Source organism: Heloderma suspectum, chromosome 4 (genome assembly GCF_057233095.1).
Source record: "Heloderma suspectum isolate Gila_16-S chromosome 4, 16-S_ref, whole genome shotgun sequence".
NCBI lineage: Eukaryota > Metazoa > Chordata > Lepidosauria > Squamata > Helodermatidae > Heloderma > Heloderma suspectum.
In genome coordinates this window covers 222,486,465-222,511,674 of record NC_139461.1, presented here as the reverse complement: position 1 = coordinate 222,511,674, position 25,210 = coordinate 222,486,465, and the positions used below count along the sequence as shown (strand labels likewise).

Here is a 25,210-nt window from a genome sequence, read left to right as displayed (position 1 = left end):
AAAGTGATGCACGTTGGGGCAAACATCCCAGCTTCAAGTATATGCTGATGGGATCTGAGGTAGCAGCAACTGACAAAGAAAAAGATCTTGGGGTTGTGGTGGACAGCTCAATGAAAATGTCAAGCCACTGTCCGGCTGCTGTGAAAAGGTAAACTCCATGTTAGGTATACGTAGGAAAGGAATTGAGAATAAAACTGCCAATATCATACAGCCCTCATACAAATCTATAGTGCGAACACACTTAAAGTACTGTGTACAGTTCTGGTCATCACACATAAAAAAGGATATTGTAGAGTTGGAGAAAAAAAAGTGCAAAAAAGCAGCATGCTGGCTGGGGAATGCTGAGAGTTGGAGCATTTTGCCTAAATGTACATAGGATTGCACCCAAAAATGATCAGGGGCTGGAGCAGCTTTCCCCTATGAGGAAAGAATATAACATCTTGGATTGCTTAACTTAGAAAAAAGGAGGGTAAGGGGAGACATGACAGAGGTGAGGTGTACAAAATTATGCATGCCGTGGAGAAAGTGGATAGGGAGACATCATCCCACAAAGCTGATTGGTGTGAGATTCAAGGCAGATAAAAGTCACACGGCACATAGTTAAACTATAGAATTTGCTGCCACAAGGTGTAGTGATGGCTACCAAATTGGAGGCCTTTAAAAGGGGGGTGGACAAATTCATGGAGTACTGTGTAAGACTACTAATGGATACTAGTCCTGATGGCTATATGCTAGGGATGTATGGAAGTCACTTACAGTTTCGCAGATCTGCTTCGCAGTGGGGGGGGAGGTGCTCTGTCCCTCCCCCCGGAATCCTCGATGGGGGGAGGCGCTCTGTCCCTCGCCCCGGAATCCTGCCCGGCCAGCTCCGCTCTGCGGAGATTCTGCGGAGCCGCCAGCCGGCTCTGCCGGCAGCCAGACATCCAGCCGCTGGGCAGCAGGGAGGCAAATGCCAGCGGCCATAGCCGCCGCCGTTTGCGTCCCTGTACTTAACCGTGATAGGCTACATAAATATTTACATAGCCTATCACGTCAAAGTAAAAAAAAAAAAGTGTACGCAAATGGCGGTGGCTACGGCGGCTGCCATTTGGTTCGCTATTTTTTGCCGTTCTAGCCTACGTAAATATTTACGTAGGCTAGAACGGCTAAAAATAGCGAACACAAATGGCGGCCACCGTAGCCACCGCCATTTGCGTACACTGCACCCAGCCGTGGCTGGCCAGGAGACCAGCCGCCCCCACCGCCGCCACCGCCGCCACCGCTGCTGCCGCTGGGTGCAGGTAAAATGTGCTTTTTTTCAGCAAAAAATCTCAAAGCAAAGAGCTATAACTTTTCACTGTTTTCGTGGAAGTCCATGAAAGCTGGGCACCTGGAAGCCCCAGTGGGTGTGACTGAACCTGCCAAACTTCAGACAGCTTGGCCCAGTAGTTTTTTTTTTGCTGGGCACAGGTAAAATGTGCTTTTTTTCAAGACACTCAACCCAAAAGTAAAATTAAAAGGAATAGAAGTTGGATGTGAGAGGTGATTAGGAAGAGGTCACTATCCTTAATCCCTGGTGTAGGGGGGGGTTATGTGCAAATCCTAGTACTCTCCTAGTGCTCTGTCCTAGTACTTTCCTATTCAGCTTCACACTGGATGACTTCAGGGTCTCTTTGGCTGAATGGAATACACATTACCTGGGGAAACAGTAATGGCAGAGGAGGAAGAGAGGCAGTGACAGGAGGGGGCAAGCAGGCTCCCCTCTTCCAATGCAGAAGAAGGAGATGCTGCTCCTCTTGCCAGGCTGCTACTCCTGCTGCCTGCACCAGCCTCCCTCAACAGTGACCTCCATACACTGCGACTGGCGTCCACACTCTGCTGCCCTTAGGGATGGTGCAAGCGCCCAATTTCATCCGGAATCCAGCAAAAAAAAACCCTGCCTGCACCCCTGAGCCTCGCTCACTGAGCCCCTGCCCACGCTCAGCGACTGTAGGGATGTACGAAAGTGACTTACCTTTTCACGGATTCTGTTCATGGTGTGGGGGGAGGCATTCCATCCCTCCCACCGGAATCCTCAATGGGGGGGAGGCGATTCGGTCCTCCCCCCCGGAATCCTCGATGGCCGGCTGTGCTCCGCGGCAGCTCCGCAGAGCAGCCGGCCAGGCCCAGGCCAGGGCCGTCCGCAGCCGGATTTCCAGCCGCGGAGGGCTCTGGGTAACAACAACAACAAAAAACATATACGCAAATGGCGGCAGCTATGGCCGCCACCATTTGCGTTCCTTATTTTTCGCTGTCTTAGTCTACGTCAATATTTACGTAGACTAAGACAAAGAAAAGAAAGGGGAACGCAAATAGCGTAGCGGGCACAATTTGCGTTCCCCTTTCTTTTCTTCGTCTTAGTCTACGTAAATATTGACGTAGACTAAGACGGCGAAAAATAAGGAACGGAAATGGCTGCGGCCGTAGCCAGCGCCATTTACGTACGCGTTTTTGTTTTTTTTAAAATCCAGACGTGATAGGCTACGTAAGTCTTTACATTACCTATCACGTCTATGGGGGAGGAGATACAGACTGCAAATGGTGGTGGCGGCAGCCGTTCAGAAGACCAGCCGCCACTGCTGAAGCCACCGCTGGAGCCGCCACTGTCTGGAACATCCGCCCCAGGTAAGTCTCGTCCTGGGGGGATCTGCGAGGGGGGGATGGCAGGCCGTTCCGCGATGGATTTCAGGGGGCCGAATGCACTGGCATTCGGCCTCACCAAGATCCGTCGCGGAATTCTCTGACATCCCTATCGGCAAGTGGCCTGCACTCACCCTAGCAGCCTCGTCATGTTCTGCGGTCGCCATTTTTGAAAAATAAAATGGCGGTTGCGAAAATGTGCATTTTAGCGCACACACAAACATGCGCATTCACAAAAATGTGCATTTTCACGCATACACAAATGTGCACATTTTTGTGATTGCCATTTTATTTTTCCAAAAATGGTGACCATGGAGCTCGACAAGACCGCTGGGGTGAGTGAGGGCTGCTTGCTGTGCATGGGAGGGGCTCGATCATGGGAAGTGGGAGCAGGGGCTGGGCAGGCACCTGGAGAACCTGTACAAGGGTGGGTTTGCATGTCCCTAACTGCCCTAGAGCAGGATGAACTCTCCCAACTGGGGCCAAACCATCCTGGTTGCTAGTGCTGCTGGTCCCACCAATGCCTCACCCACCTCTGCCTAGGGGTGTACGGATTACTCACCCCATTCCGGTCCAGGGCGTCTGTGGGGGGGGTGATCTGTCCCTCCCCCTGGAATCCTCCCTGGCTGGCTCTGCTCCATGGTGAGTCTGCGAAGCCGCCGGCCAGGACCACCTGCAGCCGGACCTCCGTCCGCTGCCGTGCTGTGGCTGCAAATGGCGGCTGCCATAGCGGCCGCCATTTGCGTCCCTGCGTTAGCCGTGATAGGCTACGTATATATTTACATAGCCTATCATGGCAAAAGGCAGGGACACAAATGGCGTAGTGGACGCTATTTGCGTCCCTGCTCTTTGCCGTGATAGGCTATGTAAATACTTACATAGCCTATCATGGCTAAAGTAGGGAGGGAAATGGCAGCCGCAGATTGGGGCAGCCATTCGCAGCCACAGATGAGGGCAGCAGATGGCCGACAAAAGGTAGGGTCTGTCCCAGGGAAATTTCGCGGGGTGGTGGTAGGGATTGCTCTGTTCCGCCACGGACTCCGGTGAGGGGGGGGATTCTAAAGAATCCAGCCTCACTGGAGTCCATGGTGGAATTCTCTAACATCCCTACCTCTGCCACTGACAAGACCCCTTAGGTCTCATATTGGGCTTGCTTTGCCCCACAGTATGCAAACAAATGTGTAGTACTTTGCCCACTATATATTGTACGGACTCGTGTGTAGTGCTTTGCCCCACAGTATTTGGCCACAAGCACACACACACACACAAGCAAAAGAAATGGAGATAAAGAAAAACTACCTATAAGCTGGGTGGGGGGAGGGAGAGAAGGGGGTACACTATAAAGCTTAACAGAAGAGAAAGGGGTGGTAGTTGTTGTTTAGAAAGAGTTGAAATGGGAAGGGAAGGAATACAGGATTTGAGAAGGGCGGGGGGTGGGGAGCTAAAGAACAAGGCAAGGAAAGTACTTTTTAAATGTTTTTTCTTTTTTCTTGTTAAAGAATCTCGAAAAGAAAGCAAGGGAAGACTAATAGGAATAGTTGAATTGAGAAGGGCTGGGTGGGAAGAAAGAAGAATGACAAGTGAAGCTGCAGCAGAACACACACACCACACAGATCTCTCACCTCCTAGCTACCAGCAACTGACTCTCTCACCCAGTGAAATAGAAGCAGACAGATGTCTTGTTATATACAGCATTTCCCCAAGACCACCAGCACCACCATCACTGATTGGAGACTGCTAGGTTAAATTCTGCCCTAATCTGGCAACCAGAGTTGCCATTTCCAAGGCTCACTATTTCCGCCCCCCTCCTCCTCCCTGCCCCCTCCATCGTCCCCTTCTCCCCCTCCCTGATCTTTTCCAGGTTTATACATTTTATAGACAGGCTGTCTGGGCTTCATCAGAATAGCTCCAAATCTCTGAGGCGCACCAAGGTATTTTGGGGTAACCCGCTTCACTTCAGAACACCTCAGTGCTATTCTGACCCACTTCGGAGCTCAACAAGCCCCCCCCCCCGCCCCCTAATTCACTTTGGGATTTGGATTTGGCTCCGAAGAGGTGCACAGCCCTAGTATTTTCCCTGGTTCAAGAAAGACAGTCACTATTTCTGTAAGCTGTTTTAGCCTGTTTTCAGAATTTGGATATACAAGATTGCCCCTGAAAAAGGATGGCTGCTGTTCTGAAACACATTTGGCTGCAACACTTTCTGTTGTTGTTGGCACTTTTGAGAACAAATTTCTCTTTTTGCATTCTGTATTACTCTGGGAGTCCCAGTCAAACCAGATTCGTGGGTTGCCAAAGTGAGATAAAGTCACAAATGTGTCAGATTAACAGTTTATTGATTACACACAGGTGATCAATGGATGCAGAAAGAAATGCAAAGATAGCTCACACATCCCTTCAGTTGATCAAAGCAGGCCTTCACCACAGCTGGCTGTGTACTGAGGTCCCCAAGAGATGCCACCCCATGGACCAACAGATTTCTCCAGGCTGGTAGTGCACATTTTCCCCCTTGGAGTGAGACCAACGAGTAAAACCAGCCTGCTGGATTTTATAGGTGTCTCTCCTAAGTGTCACAGCCTGTCATGAGAAAATCACTCTCCTCTCAGGAGAAGAGGGGCCTCTCTTTCACTTCTCATGGGAGAGTCCTTATCTCAGAGAATGAGGTCATGCAGCTATAGTGGTACTTGCTTGGTACCAATTATCTCATGTTAGAGGCCCACTAAAAGCTGCCCATTATAGAGGCCTACTTGGTTACTAAAAGCTGCCCACTATGTTAGGCTATGTAAGTCTCTATACGTTTACAAACAGCATGTAGGGCACTGCGTCAGTTCAGCACTGACTCCGTGCCAGTCTTTTCGTTCCAAACTCACTACACATTCTTTCTGCTTCTGATGCCTCCCTGTTCGTACTTCTTAGGGGTCAGGCAAAAAAAAAAAATGTTGCTTTAATTTGGTAATAACATAAACACTCCTGGTGTAAGAGATCTACAACACAGCACTGGGCCAGTTGGTTACCAAATGTATAATTAAAAAAAATTACAAGTTATCAGTTGGAAATTGTTACTGAACTTGTTAGATGGACAGGAATGCCTGAAGAAGACCTCATTTAGTTGAAACAGAGATACACCAGGGTTCTATAGACATAACTGTTAGTATAGTTGTTAAATAGACTAGTATAACAGATATAAAAAGGTAAAGATGTCCCCAACCAGTCGTGTCTGACTCTAGGGTGCGGTGCTCATCCCCGTTTCTAAGCCGAAGAGCCAGCGCTGTCCGAAGACGCTTCCGTGTTCATGTGGCCAGCATGACTGAACACCGAGGTGCATGGAACGCTGTTACCTTTCCCACCGAAGTGGTACCTATTTACCTACTTGCAATTTCTTGCTTTCGAACTGCTAGGTTGGCAGGAGCTGGGACTGAAGATGGGAGCTCACTCCATCACGCGGCACTCGGGTCTCAAACTGCTGTCCTGCAGACCTTCCGGTCTGCAGTTCAGTGTCTTAACCACTAAGCCACCGCAGCCCATAACTGATATAGTTACTTTGAAATTCTGATATAATTGTAAACCAGTTGGCACCACTGTACTTGTAATTATTTCTATTTTAAATTTGGCTGTAGGTCTCTTACAAGAAGTTGAGGTTTGAAATATCTGAATGCAGTAGGGGCGTACAAAACCCCACTTACCTGGCTCCACTGGGTTCCTCGATGGAGGGGGAGAAGATCCGGTCCTCCCCCTGGAATCCTGCCTGGCTGGCTCCGCTCCGCGGCCAGTCCGCGGAGCTGCCGGCTGGGCTAATCCACAACGGGGGGCCCATCCGCTGCTGGGCTGCTGCAGACACAAATGGCATCCTGCGTAGGTGATGCCATTTGCGTCCCTACGCTAGGCCATGATAGGCTACGTAGATATCTATGTAGCCTATCACGGCAAAAGACAGGGACGCAAATGGCGGCTGCCACGATGGCCACCATTTGCGGCTGCAGCAGCCTGGAAGACGACCCAGAGCCACTGCCAGAGCCACCGCCAGAGCCACCGCCAGAGCCACATCAGCCACCAGGTAGGTCCGTTCGAGGGGGGGACTTTGGGGGATGGCGGGGGGGGCAAGGCCATTCCACCATGGATTCCGGAAGGCCGGATTCTTTAGAAAATATTTTCATAGCCTATCACGGCTTAAGCACGGATGCAAATGGCGTCCCCTACGGCATTTGCGTCCCTGCTTTAGCCGTGATAGGCTACGTAAATACTTACGTAGCCCATCACAGCTAAAGCAGAGATGCAAATGGCATAGGGGATTTCATTTGCGTCCCCGCTTTTGCCATGATAGGCTACGTAAGTATTTACGTAACCTATCACGGCCAAAGGCAGCTACGCAAATGGAGGCGGCTACGGCAGCCTCCATTTGCATGGCTGCCTTTTGATGTGATAGGCTACGTAAGTATTTACATAGCCTATCACGGCCTCCGCAGGGTCGCAAATGGCCTTCCTGAGTTAGCCATGATAGCCTACGTAAATAGTTATATAGCCTATCACGGCATTCCTGGCAAGGCAAATGGCGGTCGCCGACGTGGCCACCATTCAAGGAACACCCACTGGCGAACGGCAGCAGGTAGGCTCCGTTTTGCAGGGGGGGGCTTCGCTCCGCCACGAATTCCGGGGGGCCGAATGCGAATTCTCCGCCATCCCTACTAGAATGCAGGAGAAAGTGAAACTGACAGATTTACCCATCCCTGCATACAATTCAATGTAAGTTCCTATGAATGGGATAAGGACAACTCATCCCTGCAGCTGGCAGAAGTACCCAAATTGGATGCCAGCCCAAGAAATGTGTTCAGACCCATGTTCTTCAGCTTTACATCCAGAACTCATGGCCATCACTCCATTCAACATTGGTGCCCACAAACATGAACAGTCTGAAACCATTAACCAGTGAGGTTGAATGAGGCTCTGCATCCATTCCATACCTCTTCTAATACAGCCAACAGAAACATAACATGCCCTGGCCCCTATGGCAGTCTGGTACACAGCATCCTTTGTTCCTTTGAGTTCTGGACTTCCATAAAGGCAAACCATTAAACATCACAGTAATTCAAGTCTATGCTCCAACCACTGATGCCGAAGAAGCTGAGGTTGATCGGTTCTATGAAGACCTACATCACCTTCTAGAACTAACACCAAAAAAAGATGCCCTCCTCATCATAGGGGATTGGAATGCTAAAGTAGGAAGTCAAGAAATCACCGGGATAACAGGCAGGCATGGCCTTGGTGTACAAAATGAAGCAGGACAAAAGCTAATAGAGTTTTGCCAAGAGAACACGCTGATCATAACCAACACTCTTTTCCAACAGCACAAGAGACGACTCTACACATGGACATCACCAGATGGTCAATATCGAAATCAGATTGATTATGTCCTTTGCAGCCAAAGATGGAGAAGCTCTATACAATCAGTAAAAACAAGACCTGGAGCTGACTGTGGCTCAGATCATGAGCTTCTTGTTGCAAAATTTCGGCTTAAATTGAAGACCATAGGGAAAACCACTAAACCATTCAGGGATGACCTCAATCATATCCCTTATGAATATACAGTGGAGGTGAGGAATAGATTTCAGGGATTAGACCTGATAGACAGAGTGCCTGAGGAACTATGGACAGAGGTCCGTTACATTGTTCAGGAGGCAGCAACTCAATCCATCCCAAAGAAAAAGAAATGCAAGAAAGCCAAGTGGCTGTCTGATGAGGCTTTACAAGTAGCTGAGGAAAGAAGGGAAGCAAAAAGCAAGGGAGAAAGGGGAAGATATATCCAACTGAATGCAGAGTTCCAGAGAATAGCAAGGACAGGCAAGAAGGCCTTCTTAAATGAACAATGCAAAGAAATGGAGGAAAACAACAGAATGGGAAAGACTAGAGATCTCTTCAAGAAAATTGGAGATCTCAAGGGAACGTTTTGTGCAAAGACAGGCATGATAAAGGACAAAGAAGGCAGGGACCTAACAGAAGCAGATGAGATTAAGAAGAGGTGGAAAGAATACACAGAAGAACTATACAGGAAAGATCTGAATGTCCCTGATAGCCATGATAGTGCGGTCACTGAACTTGAGCCGGACATCCTCGAGAGTGAAGTCAAGTGGGCCTTAGGAAGCATTACTAACAACAAAGCTAGCGGAGATGACAGTATTCCTGCTGAGCTATTTAAAATCCTAAAAGATGATGCTGTTAAAGTGCTTCATTCAATATGCCAACAAATTTGGAACACTCAACAATGGCCGCAAGACTGGAAAAGGTCAGTTTACATTCCAATTCCAAAGAAGGGCAACGCCAAAGAGTGTTCAAACTACCGCACAATTGCGCTCATATCACATGCCAGCAAGGTGATGCTCAAAATCCTACAAGCTAGGCTTCAGCAGTATGCGAACCGAGAACTACCGGAAGTACAAGCTGGGTTTCGAAAAGGCAGAGGAACTAGAGATCAAATGGCCAACATTCGCTGGATCATGGAGAAAGCAAGAGAATTCCAGAAAAACGTCTATTTCTGCTTCATTGACTACGCTAAAGCCTTTGATTGTGTGGATCACAACAAACTGTGGCAAATTCTTAAAGTAATGGGAGTACCAGACCACCTTACCTGTCTCCTGAGAAACCTGTACGAGGGTCAAGAAGCAACAGTAAGAACCAGACATGGAACAACCGAGTGGTTCAAAATTGGGAAAGGAGTATGACAAGGCTGCATATTGTCACCTTGCTTATTTAACTTATACGCAGAGTACATCATGAGAACGCCGGGTTGGATGAATCACAGGTCGGAATTAAGATTGCCGGGAGAATTATCAACAACCTCCGATATGCAGACGATACCACCCTAATGGCACAAAGCGAAGAGGATCTCAAGAGCCTCTTGTTGAGGGTGAAAGAGGAGAGTGCAAAAACTGGTTTGAAACTCAACATTAAAAAAACGAAGATCATGGCATCTGGCCCCATCACTTCCTGGCATATAGAAGGGGAAGGAATGGAAGCAGTGACAGATTTTACTTTCTTGGGCTCCAAGATCACCGCAGACGGTGACTGTAGCCATGAAATTAAAAGACGCTTGCTCCTTGGGAGGAAAGCTATGGCAAACCTAGACAGCATAGTCAGAAGCAGAGACATCACCTTGCCGACAGAAGTCCGTCTAATCAAAGCTATTGTTTTCCCAGTAGTAATGTATGGCTGTGAGAGCTGGACTATAAGGAAGGCTGAGCGCCGAAGAATTCATGCTTTCCAACTGTGGTGCTGGAGAAGACTCTTATGAGTCCCCTGGACTGCAAGGAGGTCCAATCAGTCCATCCTAAAGGAAATCAACCCTGAGTGCTCAATGGAAGGACAGATACTGAAGCTGAAGCTCAAATATTTTGGCCACCTAATGCAAAGAGAAAACTCCCTGGAAAAGACCCTGATGCTGGGAAAGACTGAAGGCAAAAGGAGAAGGGGACGGCAGAGGATGAGATGGCTAGATAGCATCACCGATGCAATGAATATGAACTTGAGCACACTCCGGGAGAGAGCACAGGACAGGAAGGCCTGGCGTGCTATGGTCCATGGGGTCATGAAGAGTCGGAGACGACTGAACGACTTAACAACAACAACAACCTTTCCTTTCCTTTCCAAGCTGAGACTTGCCTCTTTCTGAAGATTGCAAAAAGGTTGGCTCTATTTGTCACCAGAACATTTTCTCAGACTTCTGGCATGTTTCTCCCTCCATTCTTCTAGAGCTGTCATCTGTCCCTTCTCTGTATCACTAACTGCTGCCTGTCTGTCCTCGAACCTTCCATATGCACCAAACCTATTATTTAATTGTAGTTGTCCTTCTGCAGTCCAACTCTTCCTGTTTTCTTCTCATGGAGATGACATTCTTTCAATAGCTCTATTAACTACAAGCTCCCAAATTCTCTTACATCCATCCTTAAGTTCAGTTGGTATTAGCAGCTCACAACTAGGGATGGGTGAATGGGTGATGTTCAAGTTCTCCAAATATCAGCTCACTGCTCATCTCTCCTTGATTTGTGCTCATATTTGCAGTCACTCTGCATGAACAGGAAAATTGGGCAAAAATGAACAGCCATCAAACATGAAAGGTGCACATTTTCCTCAAATTTGCACAAATTTCCAAGATTGTGCTAATTTCCCCCATAGACTAAAGCATGGGAGTTTTAGAAGTTGTGCATTTTGAGAAAGTTGTGCATTTTTCAAATACACATTTCGCAAATGCAAGTTCAGACGTTTGCAAATGGGGTATTTTCAAGTGATTTATGAACAGAAACAAAGTTCTCATACATTCTCAAACAACTGCTCAGTACCATTTTCTCCCTGTTATAGATTTGCCACAATTTTTTTGGTTTCCACCATAGTTTCCAACGATCTGCTTGAGCAATATTTCATATTCCCATTTAGGTATACATTACAGAATGACAAACATCTGACAGCCTTCACAGGATGAAATATTCCATTCTAGGTCCCTAAAATATTCCATTCGAGGTCCCTTTTTGGTATACTGTTATTTATTTATTTTTATTTCTTTACCTCCCAATAGCTGAAGCTCTCTGGGTGGTTCACAATGTTGCTGCAATGCTTAATAACAGGGGTGTCAAACCTCATTCAGCACAAGGGCCAAACTTTATTTCAAAGAGGCTGCATTCCAGTAGTGCGCAGGCCGCAGAGCCAAAGGCAAAAAGGGCAGGACCAAAACACCCGCAGCTTTGAGCTTAAAGCTCTTCCTGCCGGTAACTAAGCTTTAGGGGAGGCATTTCAACCTTTTAGAATGGGATGGTGGGGGAACCCATAAAAGCCAGGAAAGCACCAAACAATCAACAGCTGGAGAAAGGGGGCTGGGGCCAGGGGAAGGGGGCAGGGCCATATGGGGAACCCCAGAGGGCTAGATTGGGTCCCAGAGTGAGCCCCTATTTGGCCCATGGACCTGAAGTTCAACATGCCTGATTTACACTCTTTCCTATCTAGTAAGCAGAAATCTCTCTCTCTCTCTCCCTCTCTCTCAATATGGGTGGACAAATATGGGGAAAGACATAAGAAAAAAGCTGTTTCACCCATACACAAACTCAAAGTTGTTACAGTCAGATTCTTCTTCCTTCACTCTTTTCTCTACTTCATTACATGGCACAACAGCTGTTCTGTTTCATCAACAAAAGAAACTCGGTTGTTTTTATGAACAAGCCCCAGCCTTTCCTTCTATTAACCAGTTTATTATTCTGCCCCAAGAAGCCAATCTCTTCCTCCTTAGCTTTCCAGCCTCTTGGCCTTTACTATCATCCCAAACCCTTCAGAAAATAACTTTGATTTCTATCAGATAACGATACTCAAATTCATGGGGTGGGGGGAGAATTGGCACTTCCCAGAAGTCCACCTGATATATGTGCTGCTTTCCTGAGATACACTCCTGACCACTTACCCTGCCACTCCAAGATGTGATCCTTATTCAAAAAGCAGGCATAACTATATGTATGTGCAGCACATTTAATGCTAAAATACCGGGGGTTATTCAAAGGTCAAGACAGAAATTGGGCATGTCAGGCCGAAAAAACACCTCCTTCATTCTAATTACAGGCTTGTCAGTCATTCACATGCACTATGGTGTAGCCCTAGGGCTATTTTTTCTTTCCTGTGGATACTAATATAAGAATATCAACAAACTCCACAGAGGGTTGAACTTTGTTCTACATGCCATTAGACACAACCCTAAGCAGCATTGTAAATGCATCTGCAGTTGGCTGGTTTATTTAAGCACCAGCCAAACTAGCTAGAAACTCCCTTTATTTATCCAGCTGCACTATGGTCCTTATTAACTGTGTGCCAAAGGCAGTTACTGGTCCGGTGAACAGGGGTGTACATTTTCAGAGCTAAGGTTAATCTTGAGTTTACTACAAAATAAAGCCAATAACTATTGCAAACGCCTAGGTCAGTTTTGGTTTTGGAACATCAGATAGTTTTTGACAAAGGAACCAAGCAGAGAATGACCTCATTTAACATCATTTGTTTAAAGGTTCAGAATAGTTACAGCTGATAAGTATGGGCACTTTTTAAGATGCTGTGCCAATTCCCTTTTGAAACAAAAGGTCAGAAAACACAAAAGAGGCAGAAACTGGAAATTGTGTTCACTGTTGAGAAACTAGGGCAAGGCTTGTAACTCAGCAGCCATTGAATAGCTGGTGCTGTGCATGCAAAGGGTCCTGGATTCAATTTCTGGCATGGCATCTCCTGGTAGGGCTGGGCAAGAGTTTATCTGAAACCCTGTAGCACCACTACTAGTCACTGGAGACAATATTGAGCTAGATGGACCAATGGTCTCAATCAGTATAAGGCAGCTTCTGTACTGCATGTGGCCTAGAATAGGGCTTTAGTTGACTAGCTGGGGCAGGATATCGGATGGGGATGACGACATGCAAATGGCCATCCACATTCTGGCCCGGGTCTGTGTACTCATAGCTATACTGGAGATGAAAGTTTTGTTGCACAGCACTGGCGGGTGTAAGCGCAGCCACAGTTACAACAAGGCAGGGAGCCATGGTAGGCATAGTGCTTGAGCAATGTAAATGCATTGCCTTCCCCCACCCCTGAAGCAGCAGCATATTGGGAGAACAATGGCTGCAAGGAGACATAAAACTGCACAGGAAGTAGAATGTTATTGGTTTCTTTCTCATGGACAATGCTGTGGTCCCCCAAAAGGTGACTTTCACAGTGAAATTCAGCACAACTCTATGTGGAATACAATCAGGGAAGAAGAGTGGAATTAAGATAACAACCCCCACCCCACCAGAATACTTCAAGCTATGTAATAGGCTACCTGCTGCAATTCCACGTGATGCCAGATGCCGCAGTCGGTGTTCCCAAAAGTTCACAGCTCTTCCAAGTTCTAGAAATATAGCCCAGCATCCGCCAAAAGAACATCAGTTGCAAAGTGATGACCACAATCCTATGGCATCGGCATACAGACTGTCTTCAGATATGTGCATATTCTGCAACCAAGAGTGGAAAAAGAGAATAAGAACAGGATTGAAGCCATTGTACTTTTTGGCTGGAACGCTGAGAGCTGAGAGCAGATTTACTTATTTGTAAATAGCCTTTTTCAGTTATTTGGCTGATGTAGAATGAACACCTACGGTGTTGCATTGCAATGGCAGGCTCAGCCACAAGCCATGCATTTGTTTGAAGTCTGTAGAATGCACCAATGCATACAAGTGTACATGCAGAGGGTTCTTTCCACATGGTTGGGAATGTCTGAACAGCAGAATTAGGGCTGGGGAGAAACAGTGATGAATCCTAAAATTCATGATGAGACTGAGCCAGTAATTTAAGGAGAAACAGTTTTGTGAAATGGCTTTCCCCCAACTTTGTTTCTCCAAATAATTTTGCTGATTCTTCAGTATGTTTACTTGAGAGTAAGCCCCAAGTAAACATCTGATTAGACATGCACAGGATTGTACTGTTAATCTCCAGTCCCTTCTGCCTCCTCAACCAGCAACATTTTAAACATTTGGGTACACTTTCAAATAAAACATCTCAAGTTTTTACAAAATATTATTTTTAAAGAATTCCGAATGTTAAAAACACACACATTGTCCCTAGTACTCCAGATTCAGAAATACAGTTGAACTGAGATATACACACATGCAGGCTTCAATCGCTGCCCTTTCTTTGGAGGGGTATATTTAACCTCTATTAAATCCTCTATACGTCTCAAGGAGAATGAGCTGCTGAAGGAACAATCCATCCACTCTATAAAAGTGTGTGTTTTTCTGTAGAGATTCAGCTGCTGACCACTATAATGACAGCCTACAGTGAGTAGCAAAAGGAGGCAGCCATTTTTTAATGACACAGCCATTTTGAATTTCCCAAAATTCAAGAAGCACTTCAGAACAAGACTTTCTGGAGAAAACAAAATGGCAGCCAGACAGATCCTCTTCTCCTCAAGAAGAATTTTGCCTCAACCCCAAAATATAGCCAAAACAAAGTAAGCCATTTCACTGGGAAATTGTCCTTTTCAATTCAGTACAGCCCTGCAGTACTGAATTGTTCAACTGAACCATGTTCAGATATTCAAATCAACATTTGTGTGTTAGGGCAGAGTCTGTCACTGCAACACTGATCCCCCCCGCCCAATGTATGTTAACTCTATACAGCTCTAACATTTATAAAAGGCTAATGCAGGAGTGTTGAACCCCTTTCCTACCAGCATATTTTAGCTTAAAGCACTTACTGCCAGAGGCATTTCAACACTAATGAATGGCGTGGGGTGGGGGACTGCACAAAAGCCAGGAAACCACCAACCAGTGGTTAGGGGTGAAGGGGCTCACCTGGGGAACCCTGGTGGTCCAGAATGGGACTGAGGTTCTGTACCCCTGGTCTACTGATTGAAAGAAAGCTGACCATTCAGGGAAGGGCCTGGAGAATCCCTGAGAGAGCTTGTCCCTACTGGCTCAGGCCATGGCTGTATCCTAGGTGGTTTAGGAATTAACATTTTTCTTAAGAAAAAAAAAATTCCATACTTCATTAATATAACATTTTATATTGCAGCATCAGAAATATTTAAGGAATGCCTTTGCATATACCCCAGTGGACAGGCTATATTAAAGCCTGTCCACCAGACCAATGGTTTCTAGCAAATAAATTAACCTTGGGCAGAAGGAAATAGATACCAATTCAACTAGCTGATGTAAGTTGAATAATAAGCAATTAACAGTTCCTATTCATATTTAATATGGCTTCCTTCTTGGGTAATGACCTCATCATTAGCTTTTTCAGAGCATGCTTAACCATTACTTAATAACTTAGTAAATTAAGTTCTGGTCCACTTTGGGCCTAGGGTGTATAGATTCAAGTATACACAGACATGCCGTGTCCAGACAAAGAGAACAGAACATCTCTTTTCCAACCCACCTCTATGTCTCTGTATTGCTGATTTGAAACAGTAAGATGTTATTCTGAATCTGCTGTATTTAAGAAAGTTCATTCAATACATCTCAATATAGTCTCTGTTTTATTATAAGATTCCATAAAAGCTGTCTCAAAATAGGTCATTGTGGGATAGAATTTAGTTACTAACTAGCGATTAGAATGTCATTATTTATTAGATCAAAGCACAAATGAGGGCTTTCAACTTTCTATATCTTATCAAAACAGAGGGTTTTTGTTGTTGTTGTTTTTAAATGCATTTCTTGAAGTAAGTATATGACAAAATCCCAGTCTTTCCTAATTATGGGGCAAATGTTTGAGGCAGCTATATTACAGTTCTGCAAAGATGTGTCAGATAAATTTGTCTCTAGCATAAACAAAACTAACAAAGGGACTCCTCCACTGAATGTTGTTAAATGCATGAACTAGAGAAACAGGAATTTATTGAGTGTCTTTACATGGGATTCTGTTGTCCCGTGTTACTTAAATGCTTGTAACAGCATAATGATACTCTGTAAAAATTTAGGTTAGTCCACTGACAATCTAAAATAAGTGCTCACATATTCTGTGCCACCTGCTGTGAAGACTGTGTTTGAAGATCTAATGCCAATTGTCAAATCGGCATCACGTTCCTAGCATTGAGATGCTGTTTCCCGAATTCACCATGTTGACATTTGCTCTTTGTGGCAGGTGAAAACAATCCAAGCTATTCCCATTAGACTAAAAAGCAGAAATATCGTGTGGTGTCACAGCCATATGGCTAGCCAAGTTAAACAACCAACATAAAAGCCTGCAGTTTGACAAGGTCTGACATCCCTGTGTGTACAGTTCATCATTGTTATGGACCACACAGGTAATGCAGTGGAAGTCAGGACTTGAGCACACCATAAATGACATGTCTGGGGAAATAACTATACAAAATCTTCAAAGCATCCATTCCCTTTTTTTCTGCCATACAATTGCATACAGCACTTATGAATGCAAATACCTGAACACAAACATGGCCCTTTGGGGTACTTAATTAGTAAGGTGTACATAGACATTCAGAATTTGTTTGGTTTAATTAAGAATATAATCATTATAGCCATGTTTGCTAAAGGTTCTCCTACATATGAGGTGCTGGGCTGATATTGTAGAATTCTTCAAAATGCAGATAAAAAGTTCCTTGCATGTTATAAGTTACCATACACCATGTGTTAGCTTACAACATTTGGAGAGCTTATTATGCAGGTGAGCATTCAAAAATGTGATCCTCCCACCTGCAGCCTGAAGTGGTACAGTCCAAAATTATACTGAATAATTCTACCATAATCTTGCAGTGTTCCTGTTCACGGTTCCAGCTAGCTATGCCTTCCTCCAAGGTATTCCATTCTGTTCTCTGTCCCATTATTTGGTTTTTCTTCTCCACCTGACAGTCAGCTTTGTGTAGGTATTATTCTTCTGTGTTTGATTATGGGTTTGTTTTGGGAGGTGAGGTTGGTCAATGTTGTATGATTACACTGAAAAATTGCCCAGAATACAGCTGACCAGAGCAGGCTTTCAAACTACTTTATCCCAGTAGGCAAGAAACATGCAAAGTGTAAAAGCTCTACTCCAGTGTTAAAACAGGTGCTGCTTCTGGTGGAAACCAATGCAGACCTGACCACCACACCATCACATAACCACCATTTAAGACTTAGTTGATGAATAGGCTCAGGATTTGGGTTGTTCACATTTTGCCCCACCCAGGGCATCTTTCAGTCCTTGAAGATAAGGAGCTACCAGACTGTCCAAACTTGGAGTTCCTTAGTTCACAATGTGTGCTACAAGGGCACTTAGTGAAGAAGCCATTTGACAAAATGACAGCTGTAAATCAGTACTTCCAAATCTCTGTGTGAGAGGTTTTAGCTCAACTGCAGGATAAATTTAGTCAAGGGCAAAGGGTACCACAGGAGATCTGCTGCAGCAATAGTCAAAAGGGTTTTGGCCAGAGGCCCCAAACCCCAGTCAATTTAGAGAATGAACCCCAAAGCCTGAAGGGTCCTCATTCTGTGTCTGATAATATAACCTCTTCCTATACCATTCCTTCACAAGGCTTTTATAGCCCTGTGTTTTTAGGCAATGAAAACCAACTCTTGGGAAGATCCACTCTGTATCTGTGGATACCATTCATTATATGTTATACTGTAAATTATATGTTACTCCTAGAGAAAAAGAGAAGTTTAGAGTTGGTGGCCACTCACACTGATATGGATAAAATCAAATATCTGCTGTCTAGCACAGTTAAGGCATGTTTAATATAGGGATGGCGGAGAATTTCTCCACGAATCTTCAGGAGGCCGAGTGCTGACGCATTTGGCCCCCCGAAAGTGTTGGGGAAATTTTCCGCCGGCCTCCCGCCCCCCCCCCCCCGGATGGGACTTACCTTCGGCGAATGTCCCTCTCGGCGGTGGGTCCCGGTGGCATTTCGGCAGCAGCAGCGGCTGGTCTCCCGACCGGCTGCCGCTGCCGCCATTACAAAATAAAAAAGTAAAAAAAAACAACAACACACACACCCGTGATAGGCTATGTGACGATTTACGTAGCCTATCACGGCTAGATTTCCAAAGTCAGCCGTGATAGGCTACGTAAATCATCACGTAGCCTATCACGGGTGACTTTGGGGGGGAAAAAAAGCGCGTACGCAAATTTGCATTCCTTATTTTGGCACGTCTAGTCTACGTAAAGATTTACGTAGACTACGGCGAAAATAAGGGAACACTATTTGCGTTGCCCTTATTTTCACCGTAGTCTACGTAATTCTTTACGTAGACTAGACGTGCCAAAATAAGGAACGCAAATGGTGGCGCCCATGGGGCGCCGCCATTTGCGTACGCGCTTTTTTTTTTCCAAAGTCACCCGTGATAGGCTACGTGATGATTTACGTAGCCTATCACGGCTGACTTTGGAAATCTAGCCGTGATAGGCTACGCAAATCGTTACGTAGCCTATCACGTGTGTGTGTGTGTGTGTGTGTTTACTTTTTTTTCGCGGCCAGGGAGACGGGGCGCTCCTCCCTGGCCTGAATTTCGCCGGCGAGGGATGGGGCGCCTCCCCCCCCGGCCTGAATTTCGGCCGGGCGAGGCAGGGCGCCTCCCCCCCTCGCCTGAACTTCAGGGGGAGAACCGAAGCGCCTCCCCCCCCACCGCGAAGCAAGCTGCGGGACAAGGTAAGTCCCTTTCGTCCATCCCTAGTTTAATACTGCCAAATTTGCGGTGAAAGCCTCCCAACTTAGACAAGCCCATGAGGCTAATATTTTTGGTCTAAGGGTTTCACTTCTTAGATATGATCTATGTATAGTAAATGTTTGATTTGTTGGGTGTGCATTTCCTTTTTGGCTATAACCTATAATTGGTTGCCTAATAAAGTTGTATTTGTATTATCATACTATGTGTTATTGTTTGTACTCCATTTTGGGATTATTTTATAATGAAAAGCAGGTAAGAAATTTCTTAAATAAATACATAATAAACAAACAGGCTTAGTTCTCATTGAGCTGTTTGGGGTTTGGTTTCTTGCCCCTTTAGACTTTTTTTTAAAGACATAAACTTTGGGGTTTCCCTGAGCGTGCCAGCACCTTCCATATTGCTTCTCAGTATCCCTGTTTTGACTCCAGTCCTGTTGGTGCTTACCACTTGAGTTTTTTTTAATAAGAGGGAGTTATGATTCTGCATGATGAGGTCTGAAATCTGGATCTGATCATCTAAGCTTAGCCTTAAGGAAGAGGGTTGTGGGTCTAAGTGTGGTCTAACAATGGTATCACTCAGTATGAAACCAATGGAATTGGATAGGCAGCTTGAATTGGCTTGGATTAATGACATTGGGAGTAGAACTTACATGATAAGTTTATGTCCTACCTCTCTTCACACATACCTTGCATGATTACACCCATGCCTGAATAGTTATTGAATATTCATTTATATTACTTAGTTCTAGAGTCACTATAAATCTATATCAAAAGTGCTGAGTTTATAAGTATAGTATGAATGATATGGCCACTGAGGCAAATTACAATATGATATTAGGAGATAAATACATCTTCAGGGATGGAAAGACAGAATCATGATGCAGGCCAAGAGATCTGAAATAAATCAGATGGAAGTATGTGTGCTGAGATACAAGTGCCTTTTCCTTCATAGTGCACAAGGTGTTATACATTTATTGCTCTAGAATCGAGTCAATTGTATGCATTAAACATGGAGCTGGCAACTGATAGACAGAGAGCTTTTTCTGCCAAAACAATTAATAAATCTGTGCCTTTTTGCAAATCAAAATTACTCTGTTATTGGCTTCCTGCAGGAGGAAGTTGCAACAGAATTATTCTACAAGAGCCAACAGCACTTGCAATCTTAGAACTGAATTTAATGTTCATTTTATGCATTTTTTTTTTTTTAGTGCAACAGGAAAAGTCTCTTGCATTGAAGGGTACCATATAAATTAAGTTAATGGAGTGAGTTAACTAGTTTCAGGTCAGGTTGAATTAGGGATGTACGAAAGTCACTTACCTTTTCGAAGGTTGACATTCGCGGTGAGGGGGAGGCGCTCCGTCCCTCCCCCCGAAATTCTCTCTGGCCGGCTCCACTCCACGGAGATTCCGCAGAGCCGCCAACCGGGGCTGCGCGCAGCCAGACATCCAGCCTCTGGGCAGCCTGCAGGGATGCAAATGGCAGCTGCTGTAGCCACCGCAATTTGCGTCCTGTATTTTGCCGTGATAGGCTATGTAAATATTTACGTAGCCTATCACAGCAAAAAAAACAAACAAACAGCGGATGCAAATGGCAGCGGCTACGGCGGCCGCCATTTGCATTCCCTTTTTTTTTGCCGTTTTAGCTTACGTAAATATTTACGTAGGCTATTACGGCAAAAACAAAAGGGGGGATGCAAATGGCTCAGTGGCCACCATTTACATTCCTCCCCTTTTTTTTTTGCCATAATAGCCTATGTAAATATTTACGTAGGCTAAAACGGCAAAAAAAAAGAGGAAAGCAAATGGCGGCTGCCGTAGCCGCCGCCATTTGCGTTCCCTTAGGTAAGCCATGATAGGCTACGTAAATACTTACGTAGCCTATCATGGCTTCCACAGGGATGCAAATGGCGTCCCTGCATTAGCTGTGATAGTCTACGTAAGTATTTACATAGCCTATCATGGCTACATGGAAGAAGTGGCCGCCATTCGCAAGTCAGCATGGACGGCAGCAGGTAGGTGCTCCGTTCCGGGCCCATTTCGCGAGGTGGGGGGCGGGGGGGCTTCGTTCCGCCACGGATTTTGGGGGGCCGAATGCACTGGCATTTGGCCTCACCGAGATCCGTGGCAGAATTCTCTGACATCCCTAGGTTGAATGCCTACAGGTAAGTATCTGCAGGATCAGGATGAAGATCCACAGAGAGAGGTAAGTAGCTGCAGGTCTAGGGTGAATGCCTATGGACTGATAAAAGTAAGCAGCTGCAGTATCAGAGAGTATAGCTAAATAGTAGTACCAGCTGTAGATAGCTCGTTCTAGAGTCAGGATGATGAGGTACTGAGTATGCTGTGGAAATGAGCAAGCTTTTCCTTGTCTGCTTGTTCTTCTATTTGCCTGACTGCTTCTGTCTGCACTGGAAAGTCTCTCCTCCCTTTCTTAGCAACCACTCCTCTGCTTTTCCTCCTTGGCATTATAATAAGCCAGCAGCCCTTTTCCCATTTTTACTACCCCCTTTTGTACCTTCTGCTCTTTGCTCCTTTCCTTTTGCTCCTTCCAGCCACTCCTCCTGACCCTCTTTGCTGTTGCCTCATCTTTCTTCTTCCCCTGAGTCCTGTGTATGTCAGTGATGTGATGGCTCCTACATAAGAGGAAAGTATAACCAAGACATAATCTCATTGAACATACCAGACAACAGTGGCTTGGTGTTACTGGTGTAACGCAGCTAGATTGGGATCATTCTATCAAGAAATGGTTGGCATACTTCTACCAAGCATTCAGTCCTGTCAAGGGTATAGCTGAATGGCAGCTTGCAGAGGGGCAAATAAAACATAGGAGTTGATGTGAATGGAGCGGGTCTGGAATGACAGTATAATATGATTGAATCAATTGTTTATTATAAAAAACATTGGGCTGGATCCAGATGGGCCATTTCATGAACGGAAGGACTCCTTCTGTTCCCTGTAGGCACCAGGATCTGGCAGAGGCTCCCTGCAGGAAGGAAAGTGGCAGGGAGGTGATCTTTGCAATTCCTCCTTCCCTCTGCAGTTCCCTGCATCACCTGTGCTGCTCCATGGCCTTTCAGAAAGCTCAGGGGGCTGCAACAGGAAGGGGAATCACAAAGATTGCCTCCCTGTCCCCTTCCTCCAGTGTGAGCAGAGCTCCACTAAGCACTACTCAGCATCCAACCCATTAAGATATAATTATAAAAGACAGATGTCCATGACTTCATCACACACCCTCCACTACAATCACCAGCAAGTGTGGGACCAGTAATCCAAGCACTATCTACTTTGTCTCTTTTCCAAAGCCATGGTGATATGCAAGAGAAAAATGTTCAGCACACTAAACTGTTTGAAATTTAAATATAGCAGCAAATGAAAGCAAATTTTGAAGGCTCCTCATGCAGCATAAAAGACATGCAAAACATCTTCCTTTTGGTTCTTCTGACACACTGTTCTGAAAATAGCACATGGTTTCACACCAACTGTATTTCTCTGAGGCTGCAGCAAATCCCTATCTCTACAAATAGGCTGAGGCAAAAAGCATGGCTGTTATCTGGTGTCCTAATATCGAGACGCATTGTGACACAGTGCTCCTCCATACCGTCTGTCAGGGATCATTCAAGCAGGAGAACATTAAACATTTCTATTATTTATTGTGCAAGGCTGGTTAAACCCAACAATGTAGCTGGCTAATGGCGGACATGGCACTGGAATAACCAGGTCAGCCAGGGGAGGTATGAAAAGCCAGGAAAATAAAAAAGAAAGGCAGATTTGTATAAATAATGAGTGCAAACATTGCTTTTATTATCCCCCCCAATATTCAGTATTGAAAAGAAAGAAAGAAAGAAAGAAAGAAAGAAAGAAAGAAAGAAAGACGCTGTTTTTCTTACATGCAAGGAGGACTAAGAGTCTGATAATTAAGGAAACTCTAACTCAATCAGGGATGCTGGAGAAATTCAAGACAGACTAAAATGAGCTCAGATTTCTGAGAATCCAACCTGCAGAATCCGCTGTGGAGCGACTAGGGATGGCGGAGAATTCCGCCACGGACTCCAATGAGGCCGGATTCTAAAGAATCCGGCCCCACGGAGTCTGTGGCGGAACGGAAGACTTACCTCTGCCTCCCCGCGGAATCCTCTTCAGCCTGATCCTCCGGCTCCAGATTTTCAGCAGTACGGCCACCATGCCGTATCGCTGGCTGAAGAGACTGACTGTGGACGCAAATGGCGTCCAGGACATCATTTGCAGCTGTAAAGGCCTTAGTTTAAGGTAAATGCAGCCATTTACAGCTGCATTTACCTTAAACTAAGACTTTTACAGCCGCAAATGGCATCCCGGACGCCATTTGCGGCCGCAGTCAATAGTCCCTTCAGCCAGTGATATGGCATGACAGCCGTATCGCTGGCACTTCGGAGCTGGCCTGCGGCTCTGCAAAATCACTGCAGAGTGGAGCCAGCCGAAGAGGATTCTGGGGGGAGGAATGGATCGCCTCCCCCCCCCTGCAGAACACCTCTGCCCCCAGACTGGCAGGTATGGGATTCGTACATCCCTAGGAGCGACCCCCTCAGGTTGCGTGGAGTAAGGATGGATGAAAGTCCCTTACCTGGTCCCGCAGCTGTTTTCGGTGGGGGGGGAGGCACTCCGTTTCTCCCCCTGAAATTCTTGGCGGGTGGGGAGGCGCCCCGCCCCTCCCCGCTGAAATTCTGGCCGGGGGGGAGCGCCCCGTCTCCCCGGCCGCGAAAGAAAAAAGTTATGTAAAAAACCCCAAAAAAACGTGATAGGCTACGTAAATCGTTACGTAGCCTATCACGGCTAGATTTTCAAAGTCAGCCATGATAGGCTACATAAATCTTTACGTAGCCTATCACGGCTGACTTTGAAAAAAAAAATGCCATGGGCGCCGCCATTTGCATACGCGCTTTTTTTTTTTCCAAAGTCAGCCGTGATAGGCTACATAAAAATTTACGTAGCCTATCACAGCTGACTTTGAAAAACTAGCCGTGATAGGCTACGTAAATCTTTACGTAGACTATCACTTTTTTGTGTTTTTTTTTTTACTTTACTGGGAAATGGCGGTGGCGGCAGCCAGTCGGAAGACCGGCCGCCGCCGCGCTGCCGCCGAGAGAGACGTTCGCACGAGGTAAGTCCCATCCTGGGGGGGGGGCAGGGGGGTGTCGGAGAATTTCCCCACTAATTTCGGGGGGCTGAATGCGTTGGCATTCGGCCTCCCGGAGATTCGTGGAGAAATACTCCGACATCCCTAGAGCGGAGTCCGTGGACTTTCAGATAATTTTTTTGTATTTTCCCGAAATTTACTCATATAAATTCGTAGGAAAATATGCAAGTGTCTGCTGAGGAAATGTTGAATGGAATGGGGGACAATGCACTAAATGTTACATACTAAAGTAAATTATGTAAATACTTACGTAAATACTTATGTAATTATTTGCATATTTTCCGCATGACGCATGACCATATGGTTGTAGGACAGCTCCAGGCACTGTTGAATGAAACGGATTATCTAGATCCATTTCAATCGGGCTTCAGGCCTGGTTTTGGAATGGAAACTGCCTTGGTCGTCCTGTGGGATGACCTCTGCCGGGAGAGGGACAGGGGGAGTGGGACCCTGTTGATTCTCCTGGACCTCTCAGTGGCTTTCGATACCATCGACCATGGTATCCTTCTGGATAGGTTGTCTGGGTTGGGAGTTGGAGGCACTGCACTGCAGTGGTTCCGCTCCTACTTGGATGGCCAATTCCAGAAGGTGGTGCTAGGGGATTATTGCTCTGTGCCATGACAATTGTGCCATGGGGTTCCACAGCGCTCTATTTTATCCCCTATGCTGTTTAACATCTACATGAAACCGCTGGGGGAGGTTATCCGGAGGTGTGGGCTGAGGTGCCATCAATATGGGGATGACACCCAGCTCTACCTCTCTTTCTCATCAAAACCAGGTGAGGCAGTGGCTGTTCTGAATCAGTGCCTGGGCACGGTAATGGACTGGATGAGGGCCAATAAACTGAAACTCAATCCAGGCAAGACAGAGGTACTGTTAGTGGGTGGTTCGTCTGCCCGGCTAGGTGATATTCAACCTCTTCTGGAGGGGTTTGCACTCCCCCTAAAGGATCACGTTCATAGTTTGGGGGTGCTCTTGGATCCAGAACTGTTACTTGAGGCACAGGTGAACTCAGTGGCACGGAGCACTTTTTATCAGCTAAAATAAGGCTAAAACTTTTAGCTTTGCTGTTTTTAGGCTAAAACTTTTAGCCTTGCTGTTTTAAGTCTGTACTTTAAACTCCTGCACTGCTGCTAGGTTGTATTGTGGTTGTATATTTATATTGTGGTTTTAATGTTCTATATATTTTAAATTGTTTTATTGTGTGCTGTTTGGTTTTAATTTTTGTGATCCGCCCAGAG

At 45.8% G+C, this 25,210-nt stretch overlaps 1 protein-coding gene across 8 annotated transcripts in view; it reads right to left on the bottom strand.

Moving 5' to 3' along the window:
* DAB1 (DAB adaptor protein 1) overlaps positions 1 to 25,210 on the bottom strand; it is a 911,155-nt gene that overhangs the window by 728,977 nt on the left and 156,968 nt on the right. For all 8 annotated transcript variants that reach the window (XR_014790530.1, XR_014790532.1, XR_014790533.1 and 5 more), the window contains exon 2: positions 13,484 to 13,655. The gene's annotated coding sequence lies outside the window, so the exon portion shown is untranslated. The remainder of the gene's footprint in view (positions 1 to 13,483; positions 13,656 to 25,210) is intronic.